Below are 16,565 nucleotides of genomic sequence, written 5' to 3' on the forward strand. Positions count from 1 at the left end.
TTCAGCAGTGCCATGGCTGCTGGGAGAACAACGGTGACCTCACTGCTGGGCAAACATACCTGCCCGTGGCACCCCAGCCTCACTGACACCGGTGGACCTGGGCACATGGCACCTCTCCAGGTCGAGAGCCTCCTGCCGGAACCTGGTAATGATGGCCAACTGGGCCAACCCTCCGCCAGTCCTCACCTGCTCGGTGGCATTATGTGCATTCTTCTCCTGAAAAGGAGAGAAGAGCATTGATTGGTGCTACTTGTACATGGATTCTCTTCGCGGGCGGCCCACCCCAACCAGAGTGGGACATTGCAGGGCTCCAGTGCCTCCTCACCCCGCTGCTGCCGAACACTCACACAAAGATGCCAGGCCTTTCCCCCCCAACCCCCCTTGGCCAAACGCTGCCTCCATCACATTTGGCACCACACGGTCTAACCTTCTGAAACAAGGAGGCACAAGCACGTGGAGGGCAGAGGGCAGCAGATCGATCGGTGCCCCACCACCTGGAAGCTCCCCTCCCAGCCTGTCAGCACCCTGGCTTTGACATGTCCTGGAGTTCCAGCACTGCGCCCAGGTGCAGCTCCTCCAGGCTGCCCCCAAAATACTAATGTGGGTCTCAATGTACCACATGCTGTGGGGGCAGAGCCCATCTCTTCACCACCCTCTCAGGGTAACCTCGGCATGGGCAATATCTGCTGGCCCACCCAGCGAAGGACACAGGCCGTCAATGATTCAATGCAGGAGCTGCACTCAGAATTTGGGGAGGGAGGGCAAGTGACCAGGGGGAAAAGCCTACCTGCTGGGTTAAGTGGCCAATGCCAACATGGTACTCACCCTTCCAGAGTGCAAAAGGCCGTTGTAACGCTTGCGGCACTGGATCCAAGTGCGTTGCACCGCCTCGTGGGAGCTCACTATCTCCACCACCTCCTCCCAGGCACGAGGACCTCCCGCCGTGCTGCCACCGCGGGGAGGGCAGCAAGGCAATCGTCTGAAAAATGAGGGGTACAGTGCCCCCCTGCCCTACCCTCCTGCCTGGCCTGCTCACCAGCAGCGGTCTGGGGATTCCTTCCACTGGACATGTTTGACAGCCTTTAAACAGGTCGCCATTGGACCCGGCAGTCATAGCAGCCCTTCTGCTGCCTGCCCACTCCCGCTGTCCTTGGGAGCCGCGTCACGCTGGGTGGGTCTCAATTGGTCTGCCCGTGTAAAATGGCGGCACGGACATGATTGTGGGCAGCGATCGGGTCTGCGCCCACCTGCGTCTGCTCCCATTCCCGCACGGCCCACCAGACAGGCAGGAAATTCTGTCCTCTGTTTCCTGTCAGTTAGCCAGTCCTCTCTCCATACTAATAAATCAGCCCTACACCATGAGCTCTCATCCTTAGCAGTGACCTTTCCGCTGGCACCTTATAGAATGCCTTTTGGAAATCCAAATATACTGCAAAATTTCCTCCATCTCCAGTGCTGTGCACTTGTTATGAGTGCGAGGTTTTACAAGATGGTTATATTTTAAACTGTCTATTTAATAGAAAGTAAAATGGAGTAATGGTGAGGGGCATGTGATCTCCTATTAGTTCTGCCCAATGGTAAGCAACGGTTGCCATGGGCATGGTATGCGGTGTGTGTAACATATAAATGTGACATGGGGTTTTTGATCGTGTTAGGAAGTTAAGGGGAAATATATTTTCTTTAGTTTAGTGTATTGGTTGTCTACTAACTAATGTTCAGTTGTTGTTGATTTTAGTTTGTTTGCTACAGGGAAGGTCTTCAAATGTGAAAGCTTGTCATGTGATTCTTTCAGTCAGTCACTGGGAATTCAGCTCTCTTATTTAACAGTTATTGGTGCTGACAGGGATTGTAACAGACCACCAAATTCATCTCGTATCCTCCTCTCCCTCAGCATTCCAATGGGACCATTCCCTCTGCAGTGCCCTGGTCTATTCCTGAATCACTCCCCATAACCCCTCCCACCTTACTTTTCCTTGGAAGTATGGGAGATGCAACACCTGTCCTTTTGCCTTCTCTCCGCTCACCATCCAAGACCCCAAAAACTCTTTTCAGGTGAAACAGTAACTAGTGTCTTCATCTTTCAACTTAGTGTCCTGTATTTTCAGGTCACAATACAGTCTGATCTACATTACGGAGGCCAAACACAGATTGGGTGATCACTTTACCAAACACCACCATTCAGTCTGCGAGTGTGACCCTGAGTTTCCGGTCACCTACCATTTTAATTCCCCACCTCACTCTCACACCCACCTCTCTGTTCTCGGCCTCCTGTAATGTTCCAGTGAAGCTCAATGTAAGTTCGAGGAACAAGACCTCATTTTTTGATTCGACACTTTACATCCTTCCGGAATCACATTGAGTTTTACAATTTCAGACTGTCATCTCTGACACCCCCATTTAATTCCTTTTTCAATGTATGTTTCAGTCTTAACCTTGTCTTTCTCTTGTGTTGCTTTCAGATGGCAGCTGTTCATTATTCTGCCATTCACACCTCCTCTGGGCACATCTTTTGTTTCTTTACTTGTCCCATTACCAATCCCTTTGGTTCTGCACCGCCAACTCTTTTGTCATTTAATGTCTCCCATCTACCGCCCTGTTATGGACCTGTCCTGTTGTTCTTGTTCCACCCTCACCCCTTTCCCTTGTTTAAAAACTATCACTTTTCTAACTTTTCCCTTTTCTGACGAAAGTCATCGACCTGGAACTTTACCGCAATTTCTTTCTCCACAGATGCTGCCAGACCTGCTGATTAGTTCCAGCATTTTCACTTTTTAATGCACACGAGTCAGTCAGATCCAATCACACGATCAATACTGGGACCTTTGGAATTGATACAATGCGGTTCTGTTTGAAAAGAAAGGGGCTGGTCCACAAAAATATCAAATCTTTCACTAATCACATGGAGAGAAAGGAGCAAATTGCAAGCTTTGAGCTTTCAAGATGTGCAGCCCCAGTGGCCTAATGGATAAGGCACTGGTCTCCGGAACCAGGGATTATGGGTTCAAGTCCCATCTGGGGTGGGATAGATTTTGGGCTAGAAACAAATATCTAACGATCTCCCCTGATTATTATTCTGTGACAGGAAGGCAGCTTTTGTTTGGAAATAATATTACATGCATTTTCCAGGCAAATATAATCAAAGAAATCTATATCACAGTTTGAGGCCATTCATCCCATCATCCCTGTGCTGGCTGTAAACAAGCGATCCGGCCTAATCCCTCTTTCCAACTCTTGGTCCACTGCTCTGTGACTTTCACACTTAAAATTTGACCTTTGTATTGTTGAATCTGGTGGGGGTTTCTAACTCTAGCGCATTTTCAGATCCCCAGCCCCCTCTGGCTGGAGAAAATATCTCTCCTGTTCTCTGACTGTTTTATCAAAGAATTAAATCTATATCCACTGGGAATTGAATTCACTGCTAAGAGAAGCAGATCTTTCCTGTCCACTCCAATCAGGCTTCTCATAATTTGAACACATCAATTAAATACCAGAATGAACTGTCTGGGGTTGTTCCTATGACTACAACCCTGATATAAACTTGCCTTAAATTTTGGCATCCTCAGATATACCCAGTGGCCTAATGGATAAGGCAATAGCTTCTGGAGCTAGGGATTGTGGATTCAAGTCCCATCTGTGGATTTTGAGTTCAAAACAAATATCTGAAGACAATACCTTACTGATTATTCTGTGTCAGACAGGCAGCTTTACTCAGGCAACAATGCCAAAGGAGCTTTCCAGGCAAATAAAATCAAAATTTATCTTACAGTGGGAGACCATTGATCCCACCTGTCTGTGTTGCCTATAAACAAGTGATCCAGCCTAATCCCACTTTCCACTGTTGTGATATTGACACTTCACGTGTTACCCTGTTATTGTTAAATGTGCTGAGAGTTTTGAACTCTACCACATTTTCAGATCCCAAGCCCCCTCTGGGTAGAAAAAAGAGTCTCCTTCAATCCCCTCTGATGGTTTAATCAAAGAGTTAGATCTATATTTAGCGGTAATCGAATTTTCTGCTAAGGGAAGCAGACCCTTACTATCCACTCCATCCAGGCTCCTCATAATTTGAACACATCAATTAAATACCAGAATGAACTGGCTGGGATTGTTCCTATGACTACAAACCTGATATAAATCTGCCTTAAATTCTTCTGCCCAACTTGATTTTTCTTTCCACTGATCTCAGTGGAATCCACTCCATTAATTGTCTGACCGGGTTTTCAATCTGTAAGATTGGTGTTGATTTTAATCCTCACCACCTCCAATATTGAAGCTACTTGTTTCCGGGAGTAACACATGCAAGTGGAAGTTCCATTCGAATCAAAGAAGTAATTACCTCTCAGAATGCTGCAATTCAGAAGAATTGATCCTTTAGATTGAGCCACAGGCGATTGCTCTCATTACAGTGAACATATTGTAGGGAGACGGTTGCATGCTATGTGGCGAGTTTGAAGCAGTCAACGGAACATTGTGAGTTTGATACATCTCTAAATGATATGCTCAGAGATCATTCAGTGTGCAGTGTGAGTGAGGACACGATTCAGAAGAGTTTATTGTCTGAAGCGAATTTGGATTTAAAGAAGGCGCTGAGATAGCACCAGATTCAAAAGCCATACAGGGCGTGCAAAATGGCATCATCCTCCACATCGGGTGGGAAACCCCAACCAAAAAGGGTGCAGAAATGCAAAAGACTCTGCTGAGAAGCGGGAAACAGCCAGAAAATGAGAAAAAATGACTTAGCAGCGAAAACAAGGAATAATTTCAATAGAGGTGGAAACAAGCAACCTTATAATGATTGGCAGTTTAAAAAAAATCTAATTTATTATTGTCACAGAAATGGACACACAATGAGACATTGCAAGGAAAGATTCAAGCAGGTTTTTAAACAATAAAAAACCCATTGAGATCTACAATGTAGAAGAGCCTGAAACAATAAATTCAGACATTTACTCGTTGTTTAATCTGAAGGCTGGATAGACAGAACCAATATTTGTAACAGTGAAAGTAAATGGCAGGCCTGTTAGAATGGAAGTGGACACAGGAGCTTCCACTACAGTAATTGGAGATCATACCTTCAGATATCTGAATAATGGGGAACATCAATTAAATTTAGAAGTAACAGCTGCCCAATTAAAAACATACACGGGTGAAGACATTCAAGTCAGAGGCACAAGTAAAGTAATTGTCCATTATGGAAGCCAATCGGCAAAGCTATCCTTAATGGTGTTAGAAGGCGAGGAGCTAAGCCTCCTGGGGCGAAACTGGTTAAAGGAGATTAAGTTATAATGGGCTGAAATTTTCCAGTTGAGAGCAAGTGGGCTACCAGAGCTACTTTGAAAGTACTCCACCATCTTTAAGGACGAACTGGGGAAAATCTAAGACCTGCAGGCAAAGATTCATGTGGAGCCTCTCACTTCCTGAAGGCGAGACCGGTGCCATATGCCCTGCAAGAAAAAGTTGACATTGAACTGAACAGGCTAGAGAAAGTGGGCGATATACAACCTGTTCAGTTCTCAGAATGGGCAGCACCCATAGTCCCCGTCCTTAAACCCAACCAAAGCATCCGAATTTGTGGAGACCACAAACTGATGGTTAATAAAGTAGCTAAGCTAGACAGGCACCCCATTCCAAAAATCAAAGACCTGTATACCAAGCTGGCAGGAGGGACAACGTACACAAAGCTTAACATGAGTCATGCTTATCAACAACTAGAGTTGGATAATGCCTCCCGGGAATTTGTCACAATTGATGCCCACAAAGGGTTGTACCAATATACATGATTGCCTTAGGGTGTCTCCTCCGCTTGTGCCATCTTTCAGAGAACAATGGAAAGCTTAATGCAGGGACTGCCCCAGGTTGTAGTCTATTTAGACAATGTATTGGAGACAGGATTCACTGAAAAAGAGCACAAGGCAAACTCAGAAGAAATCTTAAAACGTTTCTTGCAGGCTGGAGTGTGTTTAAAAAAAGAAAAATGCAAGTTCCAAGTGAGGGAGGTAATCTATTTGGGTCACTGGGTAGATTCACAGGGCCTCCACCCGGTTGAGGAGAAAGTGAGAGCCATAAGAGAGGCACCTGCTCCAAAGAACGCCTCAGAGCTCAAATCATTCCTAGGAATGATCAAATATTATGGGCGGTCCTTACCCAATTTGTCTACAGTGCTGGCCTCCCCCCACTGCATTCTCTACTCAAAAAGAACCAACGTTGGTCTTGGGAGGTGCCCCAGAAAGAAGCTTTCATAAAGGTGAAACACTTGCTGCACTCGTCCAATCTATCTGTGCATTATGAGCAGATGAAAGAATTGTTGCTGACATGTGACTCATCTCCCTACAGAGTGGGAGTAGTGCTCTCTTATTGGATGGACAACGGCACAGAACGGCCTAAAGGTTACGTGTCAAGAACACTCACCACAGCAGAAAGGGGATACTCATGGATAGAAAAAGGGGGCCTGTCAATCATCTTTGGTGTCAAGAAATTTCACCAGTACATACACGGCTGCCATTTTACAATTGTTTCAGACCACAAACCATTGCTAGGATTGTTCAATGAGGACAAGGCTATACCACCCATAGCCTCAGCAAGAATACAACGGTGGACTTTAATTCTAGCAGCATACGAATACACTTTCGTACATAGGTCTGGAAATCAAATCGCAAACACCGATGCACTTAGTCATTTGCCTTTACAAGAAAATGATGAGGACGCCCCAGTTCCACAAGAGTTTGTTTTGTTGCTAATTTCTTAGATTCCTCACCGGTACACACTCGACAGATCAGAGACTGGATAGGTTGGAACCCAGTCTTATCTCAAGTACGAAAACAAGTGCTACATGTTTGGTCACAGGAGCCTGTATCTGACAAAATGAAACCGCACTTCAACAGAAGACATGATATAACCAGCCAGTATTGCATTTTATTGTGGGGAGCACGAGTGATAGTTCCTCCAAAGGGAAGGGAGCCACCTTTCATTGATTTATCTGAGTTTAACTGAACCCCGCCTCTCTCCTTGTTAATTTAAAGTGAAATCCTGGTCTCTCCTCACTGTTTTAAACTGAACTCCCACCTCTATCCTTACTGTTTTAAACTGAACTCCTCACTCTCTCCTCGCTGTTTTAAACTGATCTCCCAGCTCTCTCATCACTGTTTTAAACTGAACTCCTCGCTCTCTCCTCGCTGTTTTAAACTGATCTCCCAGCTCTCTCATCACTGTTTTAAACTGAACTCCCAGATCTCTTCTCACTGTTTTAAACTGAACCCCTCGCTCTCTCCTCACTGTTTTAAACTGAACCCCTCGCTCTCTCCTCACTGTTTTAAACTGAACTCCTCGCTCTCTCCTTACTGTTTTAAACTGAATCCCTTGCTCTCTCATCACTGTTTTAAACTGAACTCCTCGCTCTCTCCTTACTGTTTTAAACTGAACCCCTCGCTCTCTCCTCACTGTTTTAAACTGAACCCCTCGCTCTCTCCTCACTGTTTTAAACTGAACTCCTCACTCTCATCACTGTTTTAAACTGAACCCCTCGCTCTCTCCTCACTGTTTTAAACTGAACCCCTCGCTCTCTCCTCACTGTTTTAAACTGAACCCCTCGCTCTCTCCTCACTGTTTTAAACTGAATCCCTCGCTCTCTCCTCACTGTTTTAAACTGAACCCCTCGCTTTCTCCTCACTGTTTTAAACTGAACCCCTCGCGCTCTCCTCACTGTTTTAAACTGAACTCCTCGCTCTCTCCTTACTGTTTTAAACTGAACCCCTCGCTCTCTCCTTACTGTTTTAAACTGAACTCCTCGCTCTCTCCTTACTGTTTTAAACTGAACTCCTCGCTCTCTCCTTACTGTTTTAAACTGAACTCCTCGCTCTCTCCTCACTGTTTTAAACTGATCTCCTCGCTCTCTCCTCGCTGTTTTAAACTGAACTCCTCGCTCTCTCCTCACTGTTTTAAACTGATCTCCCAGATCTCTCCTCACTGTTTTAAACTGAACTCCCGACTCGCCTCTTTGTTTTAAACTGATCTCCTCGCTCTCTCCTCGCTGTTTTAAACTGATCTCCCAGATCTCTCCTCACTGTTTTAAACTGAGTTCCTCGCTCTCTCCTCACTGTTTTAAACTGAACCCCTCGCTCTCTCCTCACTGTTTTAAACTGAACTCCCGACTCTCCTCATTGTTTTAAACTGAACTCCTCGCTCTCTCCTCGCTGTTTTAAACTGAACTCCCACCTCTATCCTCACTGTTTTAAACTGAGCTCCTCGCTGTTTTAAACTGAACTCCTCACTCTCTCCTCACTGTTTTAAACTGAACTCCTCGCTCTCTCCTCACTGTTTTAAACTGATCTCCCAGCTCTCTCATCACTGTTTTAAACTGAACCCCTCGCTCTCTCCTCACTGTTTTAAACTGAACTCCCGACTCTCCTCATTGTTTTAAACTGAGCTCCTCGCTGTTTTAAACTGAACTCCTCGCTCTCTCCTCACTGTTTTAAACTGAACTCCTCACTCTCTCCTCGCTGTTTTAAACTGAACTCCCAGATCTCTCCTCACTGTTTTAAACTGAACTCCCGACTCGCCTCTTTGTTTTAAACTGATCTCCTCGCTCTCTCCTCGCTGTTTTAAACTGATCTCCCAGATCTCTCCTCACTGTTTTAAACTGAACTCCTCGCTCTCTCCTCACTGTTTTAAACTGAACCCCTCGGTCTCTCCTCACTGTTTTAAACTGATCTCCCAGCTCTCTCATCACTGTTTTAAACTGATCTCCCAGCTCTCTCATCACTGTTTTAAACTGATCTCCCAGCTCTCTCATCACTGTTTTAAACTGATCTCCCAGCTCTCTCCTCACTGTTTTAAACTGAACTCCTCGCTCTCTCATCACTGTTTTAAACTGAACTCCTCGCTCTCTCATCACTGTTTTAAACTGATCTCCTCGCTCTCTCATCACTGTTTTAAACTGAACTCCCAGCTCTCTCATCACTGTTTTAAACTGAACTCCTTCCTCTCTCCTCACTGTTTTAAACTGAACTCCCGACTCTCCTCTTTGTTTTAAACTGAACTCCTCGCTCTCTCCTCGCTGTTTTAAACTGAACTCCTCACTCTCTCCTCACTGTTTTAAACTGATCTCCTCGCTCTCTCCTCACTGTTTTAAACTGATCTCCCAGCTCTCTCATCACTGTTTTAAACTGATCTCACAGATCTCTTCTCACTGTTTTAAATTGAACTCCTTGCTCTCTCATCACTGTTTTAAACTGATCTCCCAGATCTCTTCTCACTGTTTTAAACTGAACTCCTCACTCTCTCCTCGCTGTTTTAAACTGAACCCCTCGCTCTCTCCTCACTGTTTTAAACTGAACTCCTCACTCTCTCCTCACTGTTTTAAACTGATCTCCTCGCTCTCTCCTCACTGTTTTAAACTGATCTCCCAGCTCTCTCATCACTGTTTTAAACTGATCTCACAGCTCTCTCATCACTGTTTTAAACTGATCTCCCAGATCTCTTCTCACTGTTTTAAACTGAACTCCTCGCTCTCTCCTCACTGTTTTAAACTGATCTCCCAGCTCTCTCCTCACTGTTTTAAACTGAATTCCCACCTCTCTCCTCGCTGTTTTAAACTGATCTTCCACTCTCTCCTCGCTGTTTTAAACTGAACTCCTTCCTCTCTCCTCACTTTTTTAAACTGATCTCCTTGCCTTCCTTGCTGTTTTAAACTGATCTCCCAGCTCTCTCCTCACTGTTTTAAACTGAACTTCCAGCTCTCCTCGCCGCTTTTAACTGGACTGCCGGCTTTCTCCCTGCTGGATCACAACTTCCCCATTCTTCTCTCAAAATGTTTAACACCCTCTCTATGATGTCATTAGGAATTGATCCAGCTAAATTCCTGTTGGTACACTTCTCTGAGGCATCGAATATCTTCACCATCCTGATGTGGAAGTGACACAGTGGTGTATTTGATGAAGTTTGACATCATTGTCTTTGATGTTTGCACTCTTACAAATGTACAAGATTCTCTGATGCAGTCCTGAGTTGCAAACTGCTGTGAATCAAATATCATGATTCATTAGAAATCAGAGCACATATTCAGCAATAGAAACCTCATCAATGGAGCAGTGCTGGAAAAAATGACAGACTTCAATATTAAGGAAAGCTTTCTCATCCTCCTTCCTAATGATAGATTGTGACATTTCCAAGAAACTATCATTGAACAAGCAGCTTGAGGAAATCAAGTGTGCTCACAACTGCTACTTATTATTACTACAGTTTGTGGAACTGGTCGACTTGTTGCTGGACATCAGGTGAGTAGCCACAAGGAGAGGAGATATTTAGTGTCAATGGAAAGCAATGATCAAGTGTATCATGGTTGTAGGTATCTCTAGTTCATTGAGAGTAATGGAGAATGTGTTGGTTTCTCTTGTGGCTTCAAATGCGACATAAGATGATTCAATACTCTTTGTTTTGTTTAAAGCTATCTTTAATTCTCACATGTTAACTCTCCACAGATGCTGCAGGACCTGCTGAGTATTTCCAGCATTTTCACTTTTTAATGCAAAGGAGTCAGTCAGATCCAATCGCACAATCATTACTGGGACCTTTGGAATCAATAAAATGCAGTTCTTTGTGAAAAGAAAGGGCTGATCCACAAAAGCATCAAATCCTCCAGTGATCACATGGAGACAACAGAACAAATTGCAAGCTCTGAGCTCTCACCTTAGATATCCCCAGTGGCCTAATGGATAAGGTAGTGGCATCTGGAACCAGGGGTTGAGGGTTCCACTGCTTTCAGGTTGGGTTGGGTTTGATTTGAAATAAAGATGTTAATGATATCTTTATCTTAACATGTTAATTGTTATTCAATGACAGGCAGCCAGCTTTTCTCAGGGAGCAATGCCACCTGCACTTTCCCAGCAAACAGAATCAAAGCAATATCTGTCACAGTGGGAGGCCATTCATCCCATTGTGTCTATGCTGTCTGTAAACGAGCGATCCGGCCTAATCCCACTTTCCTGCTCTTGGTCCACTGCTCTGTGATTTTAATAGTTAAAGTGTATATGGTATTACTAAATGTACTGAGAGTGTCTCCTCAGGTCCCCTCTGATCCTTTAATCAGAGTTTAAACCTACATTCACTGGGAATTGAATTCTCTGCTAAGGGAAGCAGGTCCTTCCTATCCACTCCATCTAGACTCTTCATAGTTTTAACACATCAATTAAATACCAGGGTGAACTGGTTGAGCGTGTTCCTGTGCCTACAATCCTAAATAAATCTCCCACAATGACTCCTGTTGGAAAGAAATGACCATAGACTATCCAATCTCTCATCATGGCCAAAATTCTCCATCTCTGGCAGCATCCTTCTAAATCTTCACTTTGAGCTTCCTCTGCTCCTAACTTTTGCCAATTCAAAAATACTCAGATCTACCTAAACAGACACAAGAAAGTCAAATATCAAAGGGAGCAACAATTTATACTGCATGAGAAAAGGGTGCTGATTGGTTGGTAAATTGACTCTGATTGGTGGTGAGCAAATTAGTAGAATCAATCCTGAGAGATAGAATTAACTGTCATGTGGAAAGGCATGGACTAGTCAGGGATGGTCAGCATGGATTTGTTAAAGGAAGGTCTTGCCTCACAAATTTGATTGAATTCTTTGAGGAAGTGACAAGAAGGGTTGATGAAGGTAGTGCAGTGGATATTGTGTACATGGATTTTAGTAAGGCATTTGACAAGGTCCCACATGGCAGATTGGTCAGGAAAGCAAAAGCCTTTGGGATTCAGGGTAATGTGGCAAACTGGATAAAAGATTGGCTTTGTAACAGGAAACAAAGGGTAATGGTCGATGGATGCCCTTGCGAATGGAAAGTTGTCTCAAGTGGTGTTCCACACGGTGTTGGGACCCTTGCTGTTTGTGTTATATATTAACGATTTGGACGTGAACGTTGGGGGGGGCACGATTGGGAAATTTGCAGATGACACAAAGATTGGCCGAGTAGTGGATAGTGTAGAGGATAGCCATAATCTCCAAAACGATATAGATGGGTTGGTGGAGTGGGCGGTAAAGTGGCAGATGGATTTTAACATAGAGAAGTATGAGGTCATACATTTAGGGAGGTCAAACAGTTACAGGGATTACAAAATAAATGGGAATATACTAAGAGGGGTAGATGAAGTGAGAGATCTTGGTGTACAAGTACACAGGTCCCTGAAGGCAGCAGTTCAAGTAGACAAGGTTGTAAAGAAGGCATATGGAATGCTCTTCTTCATTGGCAGAGGTATAGGATATAAAAGTAAGGACATAATGTTGGAATTTTATAAAACACTGGTGAGGCCACAACTGGAGTATTGAGTGCAGTTCTGGTCACCACATTACAGGAAGGACGTAATAGCTCTGGAGAAAGTGCAGAGGAGGTTTACAAGAATGTTGCTAGGGTTAGAAAAGTGTAGCTACGAGGAGAGATTGGATAGGTTGGGGTTATTTTCCTTAGAACAAAGAAGGCTGAGAGGTGACTTGATTAAGGTGTACAAAATTATGAGGGGAATAGATAGAGTAGACAGGATAAAATTGTTTCCCTTGATGGAGAATTCTAGGACCAGGGGACATAGATTCAAGATAAGTGACAGAAGGTGTAGGGGGGACATGAGGAAGACCTTTTTTATGCAGAGGGTAGTGGGTGTCTGGAATTCACTGCCCAAGTTGGTGGCAGAGGCAGAAAATTTAAACTCTTTTAAAAAGTACCTGGATCTGCACTTTAAGTGCTGTAAGCTGCAGGGCTATGGGCTGGGTGCAGGAAGGTGGGATTAGAAAGGGCACCTGGGTGTCCTCGGGCTGGCATGGACAAGATGGGCTGAATAGCCTCCTTCTGTGCTGTAACTTTTCTATGGTTTTGTTCTATGGTCAAAGTGTTGCCCTGGAGACTGCACCAGGGAACAATTGTCCCTGTTTTGTTTAATTCAAAACAGGTACAAAGCTCGTCCATGTTCCTTTTCCCTGTGGAGAGTAGGGCCCTGTGTATGAATAGATGTAGTTACTCGCAAGCATCAGGGAGCCACATTGTGATCCCAACTGATAATCTTAACTTGGTTGTCAGTGTAATTCTTAGCACACTCAGGATTGTTCAGCGAGTACTGTCTAATTGTGGAATCACATCTAATGTTAGACATTATGTTCGGAGTTTAGCGAGTATGGGCTGGTTGCGTACGGTCAGTACTTTTCCTATTACGAACAGTCAAAGGGATGTGCTGTTTGATTCATTCCGTCAGTCTTCGGCAGACTGGCATCACACCGGTACTGAAATTCATATACTGCATTACTCATTTGTGTGGTAGGCAGAGCGTCTTTTTTTCTTGACGGCCGTGCCCTGTTAGTGGAAAATAAGACTCATTTTGCTGCTGGATAGTTGCTCAAATTTTTGAGCTACCTTCCCCTTCCAGGGCAATCTGAGGTAGACTGGGCACTTTACAGGCCCGAAGGTGGCAGCCGTGGGTAAACTTGTGAGTATGTGAGATACGTAATGAGCAAAGATCTGATCAGGGAAGCCATTATCCTGCAGGATAGCTGTGATGCGCCCTATTTCAGCACCAAGTTTGCACAGTGAGCAAATAGTTCGGGCCCTGTTTAGAGATTTCCGAACAAGCCAATTTCATAGCGGATGGAGCTTTAGGAATCCCAACGTGTATATTGACCAGTGAAGGTAGGCTTGCAGACAGTAGCAGAGAACCCATGACCTTATTTCTCAACTAGCACATTGAGGAAGGGGAGTTTGTTAGACAATCCATTCCAAAGGTGTATTTGAGCGTGGGATGGAGCACATTAAGGTGTGTAAAGAAATTCTTATATGCAGCTGCAGATTGAAATATAGCAAACGTATCATCCACACATCTGAAATGTGCAAGGGGTCAGAGGTTAGGTGTCATTCCATTGAACAGGCATTTTCTTAGGTAAATGAACAAAAATGTTGCCGAAAGTGGGGCCTAAAGGAGAATCTGTAGCAATACATCTATTTGGGCATAGGTGGTATCACCACCTTTTCAAGGGCAATTAGGGATGAGCAACAAATGCTGGACTTGCCATGACGCCCACATCCCCCGAAAGAATATTTAAGAAAGGAATAGTCTTGTCAGCAAAACTAAAGCCCAAGCGACAAAGAGGCAGTGACAGTGTGAATATGAATTTGATTAAGGGATGGGGAGCAGACAGTGATGGTGAACAGCTGCTTTTCAGACTGGGGAGAAGTATACAGTGGTGATCCTCGGGACTCAATGACAGAGACTGGTCCAGGTGGATTGGAATTAGAATTTGGTAGACAAACTAGTTATTGATCAATAGAAGCCCGTCAGGGAGGACATAGTTTGAGGACAGAGGAGACTCGTTCCCATGATTGGGAAAGGAAGGAGATTCAAAACTAGAGATCCCTGATTAACAAATCTGGAATATGAAGCTAGTCTCAGTAATGGCGACCATGAAACGATCATTGATTGTCATAAAAACCCATCTGCTTCACTAATGTTCTTCAGGGAAGGAAATCTACCATCTTTACTTGTTCTGGCCTACATGTGACTCCAGACCCATGCCTCTGTAAATGTCCCAGCAAGCCACTCAGTTTAAGGGCAATGAGGAATGGGCAACGAATGCTGGCCTTGCCAGTGAAGCCCACATACTAAGAAAGAGTAAAAAATAACTTAAGGCGGGATATACTTGCATTGGAAGCAGCTCACAGCAGATTCACTAGCCTGATTCCTGGGATGAAGGGATTGTCTTATCAGTAAAGGTTGAGCAGATTACGCCGATATTATTTGCAATTTAGAAGAATGAGAGGTGATCTTATTGAAACATCTAAAATTCTAAGGGAGCTTGTCAGGGTAGATGCAGAGATGATGTTTCCCCTCATGGGGGAATCTAGAACTAGTGGGCACACATTCAAAATAAGGGGTGTCCCATTGAAGATGGGGATGAGGAGGAATTGCCTCTCTCAGAGGCTCATTAATCTTTGGAATTCTCCTCCCCATAGAGCAGTGGAGACTGGGTTATTGAATATATTCAAGGCTGAGTTAGACAGATTCTTGATCTACAAGGGAGACAAGGGTTATGGTGGGGGGACAGGCATGAAAGTGGAGTTAAGGCCACAGTCAGATCAGCCATGACCTTATTGAATGGTGGAGCAGGTGTGATGGTCGGAATGGACCACTCCTCATCCTACTTCTTATGGTCTTAGAACACCCTCCAATCAGGGAGTCAGGATCTTAAAAGGATATAAGGTGAAGGGCCATGTAGCACCTTTGTATCATCCAGCTTGGCTGAGGAGTGTGTGTTATTCATCCCTGACTCTGGTAACATGAATCTCACATGTATTGTAATTGGGTGTTGACATTTCAAATTAACAACTGTGCCTGTGGTGTTGGGTGAGCTGAAGACAGGAATGAAAGGGACAGTATTTGCCTGGAAAGTGCAGGTGACATTACTTCCTGAATGTTGGGTGGCTCAGTTTAGTAGAAACATTGCACTGGATTGTACCAATGAGAAACATATGACAGATAAGGGTGCTGCACAGGAACTGTCAATCTTGGAAATCAATGTGCCAGTGTTGATTGATGTTTGTTTCTGGGCCAAAATCCACCTCACCCCAGATGGGACTTGAACCCACAATCCCTGGCTTAGGAGGCCAGTGCCTTATCCATTAGGCCACTGGGGCTGCATAGAAGCAATGCTGCAGCTATTGGAATATCCCTCTGTCTCTAAGGTTAGGATGGGTCAGAATGCCATTTCCTGTCGATAATCCCTGACAAATCTGAAGGTATTTTGTAGCCCAGCACTTTCTTTTTATTCACAACCAAATTCTATCAATTCCAAAACTCCCAACAATGATGTAATAGGATATGATTGTCTCTTGTACATTGACAATTGGTCCAGTTGAACCACCTTAAGTGCTTATTGTAGTCAGGCTGATTGTGGGGAAGTTTCTAGAAACGATAAGTTGGTAAAAAGTTCACAGTCACAGAACCACAGAATCACAGAATCACACAATGCAGAAGAGGCCCTTCGGCCTATCGAGTCTGCACCGACACGTGAGAAACACCTGACCTACCTACCTAATCCCATTTACCAGCACTTGGCCCATAGTTTTGAATGTTATGACATGCCAAGTGCTCATCCAGGTACTTTTTGAAGGATGTGAGGCAACCCGCCTCCACCGGCCTCCCAGGCAGCGCATTCCAGACCGTCACCACCCTCTGGGTAAAAAGGTTTTCCTCACATCCCCCTAAACCTCACTTGGGCAAATGCAGGTTAATTTAGGAGAATCATCATGGATTTGTTTAGTGAAAATCCAGTTTAAATAACTTGGTTCACGCAATCCACCAGCCTGTCTATATCCTTTTGAAGTCAACTGTCATCTTCCTAATTGTTTACTACAATTCTGAGTTTCACATAATTTGTGAACTTCAAAATTGTGCCTTGTACCTCCAAGCTGTTAATGTGTATCAATCAGCAATGGCTTAGTCCTTATGTTGAAGACAGTTACGTTTTGAAATGTACCTTTAACTCAAAGTAAATCAAAGAATTCTGAAAGAACACCTGCACTTGCAGACATGCCCATG

The 16,565-nt window shown here is 44.3% G+C and overlaps 2 non-coding genes across 2 annotated transcripts; one reads left to right on the forward strand and one right to left on the reverse strand.

Annotated features, from left to right (window-relative positions):
• The first annotated feature begins 2,947 nt into the window (after positions 1–2,947).
• trnar-ccg (transfer RNA arginine (anticodon CCG)) lies at positions 2,948–3,020 on the forward strand. Its single transcript has one exon. It is a non-coding gene; the product is annotated as a tRNA-Arg (tRNA).
• Positions 3,021–15,588: 12,568 nt separating this feature from the next.
• trnar-ccu (transfer RNA arginine (anticodon CCU)) lies at positions 15,589–15,661 on the reverse strand. The gene has a single exon. It is a non-coding gene; the product is annotated as a tRNA-Arg (tRNA).
• Between the last annotated feature and the right edge of the window lie 904 nt (positions 15,662–16,565).

This window comes from Cetorhinus maximus, chromosome 16, assembly GCF_964194155.1.
Source record: "Cetorhinus maximus chromosome 16, sCetMax3.hap1.1, whole genome shotgun sequence".
Classification (NCBI taxonomy): Eukaryota; Metazoa; Chordata; class Chondrichthyes; order Lamniformes; family Cetorhinidae; genus Cetorhinus; species Cetorhinus maximus.